We start from the raw sequence: 3,078 nt of genomic DNA, 5'->3' as shown, positions 1-3,078 counted from the left end.
AGGGTCACCCCATGCCATTTGATGGCACAAAGCGAGAATCGAGTAGTGAGAGTATCGATTTCCGTCAGTAGGTACGCAACACGGGAACCTATAGTGCCGACCAAGGGAAATAACATGCCCTTGTAGCGCAACTGAAGAGGAATGCTCCGGCTGACTTCACCGCACAAGCAGGGAAAAAACCAGCACAAGCAAACCAAACACCACCCACACGCCAGGAACTAAAGCTGCCAAGGACAACACCCAATGATTCGCAGGTCCATGACATGCGGTCACTCAAGTGAAAGGCCTAGACAGCAAGGCTTGGCGCGGTATAAATAAAACAAAATATCGAGTGAAAGCCCACCAAGCAAGAACAAGAAGACCGAGGCATCCAAAAATTTTTTTTTTTTTTTTTTCTCCGATATACCGAAGCATGAAGAAGAAGACCGAGGCATCCAAAATTTTTTTTTTTTTTTTTTTTTTCTCCGATATACCGAAGCATGAATAAGAAGACCGAGGCATCCAAAATTTTTTTTTTTTCTTTTTTGATATACCGAAGAATGAACAAGAAGACCGAGGCATCCAAAATATATATATTTTTTTTCTCCGATATACCAAAGCAAGAACAAGAAGACCAAGGCTTCCAAAATTTTTTTTTTTTTTTTTTTTTTTTTTTTTTTTTTTTTTATATATATATATACCGAAGAATGAACAAGAAGACCGAGGCAACCAAAATTTTTTTTTATTTTCCTCCGATATACCAAAGCAAGAACAAGAAGACCGAGGCTTCAAAAAAATTTTTTTTTTTTGATATACCGAAGAATGAACAAGAAGACCGAGGCATCCAAAATTTTTTTTTTTTTTTTTCTCCGATATACCAAAGCAAGAACAAGAAGACCGAAGTCTCAAATTTTTTTTTTTTTTTTTTTTTTTTTTTTTTGATATACCGAAGAATGAACAAGAAGACCGAGGCATCCAAAAAATTTTTTTTTTTTTTTCTCCGATATACCAAAGCAAGAACAAGAAGACCGAGGCATCAAAATTTTTTTTTTTTTTTTTTTTTTTTTTTTTTTTTTTTTTCGATAAATCCAACCGAGAACAAGAAGACCGAGGCATCCAAAATTTTTTTTTTTTTTTTTTCTTTCCCATATACCAGAGAAAGAACATGAAGACCGAGGCAACCAACAAAAAATAATTTTTTTTTTCTCTTTCCCGGAATTTTTTTTTTTTTTTTTCGAAATAGCCGAGAAAGAATATGAAGACCGAGGCATCCAACAAAAAAATTTTTTTTTTTTTTTTTCCTAATCTACCCAAGCAAAACAAATAGAAGACCGAGGCATCCAAAAAAATTTTTTTTTTTTTTTTTTTTTTCGAAAAATTTTTTTTCACAAAAACTTTTTTTTTTTTTTTTCCCCAAAAAATTTTTTTTTTCGTTCCAAGCTAACCAAGACATCTACTATTCACTAGTAGAGCAATCGAGACTGCAAAGCAAGCAATGGCCTTACTTGCAGCTCTTGGTGCTGAGAACTCCCCCCCCCCTATAGTAGTCTTAAGTAAAACCACAGCTCTGACAGGAGTAGATATTGCATGCGAGCGAGGAGTCGTAATGGGCAAAATTGACTCGGGGGACCTCCAAATCGAATTCCGTTTCGAGCAAAACACTTCTTAGGCTTCAAGGAAGCTCCCATAAAATTTCCAAACCCAAACTCCAAACTTCATTTTTTAGCCTACAATGCCCACGTGCACGCCGGTGTGCACGCAGGGGTGCTTGAGCATGCGGGAGAGGAGCCATAATGGGCAACATTGACTCGGGGGACCTCCAAATCGAAATCCGTCTCGAGCAAAACACTTCTTAAGCTTCTAGGAAGCTCCCATAAAACTTCCAAACCCAAACTCCAAACTTTATTTTTTAGCATACAATGCCCACGTGCACGCCGGGGTGCTTGAGCGTGCGGGCGAGGAGCCATAATGGGCAACATTGACTCGGGGGACCTCCAAATCGAAATCCGTCTCGAGCAAAACACTTCTTAAGCTTCAAGGAAGCTCCCATAAAACTTCCAAACCCAAACTCCAAACTTTATTTTTTAGCATACAATGCCCACGTGCACGCAGGGGTGCTTGAGCATGCGGGAGAGGAGCCATAATGGGCAACATTGACTCGGGGGACCTCCAAATCGAAATCCGTCTCGAGCAAAACACTTCTTAAGCTTCTAGGAAGCTCCCATAAAATTTTCAAACCCAAACTCCAAACTTCATTTTTTAGCATACGATGCCCACGTGCACGCCGGGGTGCACGAGCGTGCGGGCGAGGAGTCGTAATGGGCAAAATTAACTCGGGGGACCTCCAAATCGAAATCCGTCTCGAGCAAAGCATTTCTTAGGCTTCTAGGAAGTTCCCGTAAAATTTTCAAACCCAAACTCCAAACTTCATTTTTTAGCACACAATGCCCACGTGCACGCGGGGGTGCTTAAGCGTGCGGGCGAGGAGTCATAATGGGCAAAATTAACTCGGGGGACCTCCAAATCGAAATCCGTCTCGAGCAAAGCACTTCTTAGGCTTCTAGGAAGCTCCCATAAAATTTCCAAACCCAAACTCCAAACTTCATTTTTTAGCATACGATGCCCCCGTGCACGCGGGGGTGCTTGAGCGTGCGGGGGAGGAGTCATAATGGGCAAAACTAACTCGGGGGATCTCCAAATCAAAATCCGTCTCGAGCAAAGCAGTTCTTAGGCTTCTAGGAAGCTCCCATAAAATTTCCGAACCCAAACTCCAAACTTCATTTTTTAGCATACTATGCCCACGTGCACGCCGGGGTGCACGAGCGTGCGGGCGAGGAGTCGTAATGGGCAAAATTAACTCGGGGGACCTCCAAATCGAAATCCGTCTCGAGCAAAGCATTTCTTAGGCTTCTAGGAAGTTCCCGTAAAATTTTCAAACCCAAACTCCAAACTTCATTTTTTAGCATACGATGCCCACGTGCGCGCCGGTGTGCACGTCGGGGTGCACGAGCGTGCGGGCGAGGAGCCGTAATTGGCAAAATTAACACGGCGGACCTCCAAATCGAAATCCGTCTCGAGCAAAGCATTTCTTAGGCTTCT

The sequence above is a fragment of the Cornus florida genome, unplaced genomic scaffold, assembly GCF_030987335.1.
Source record: "Cornus florida cultivar Cherokee Brave unplaced genomic scaffold, ASM3098733v1 CherokeeBrave_3.0.0_Hap2_scaffold_157, whole genome shotgun sequence".
NCBI lineage: Eukaryota > Viridiplantae > Streptophyta > Magnoliopsida > Cornales > Cornaceae > Cornus > Cornus florida.
The sequence above is the reverse complement of the archived record's forward strand: the minus strand, read 5'-3'. Positions refer to the sequence as shown.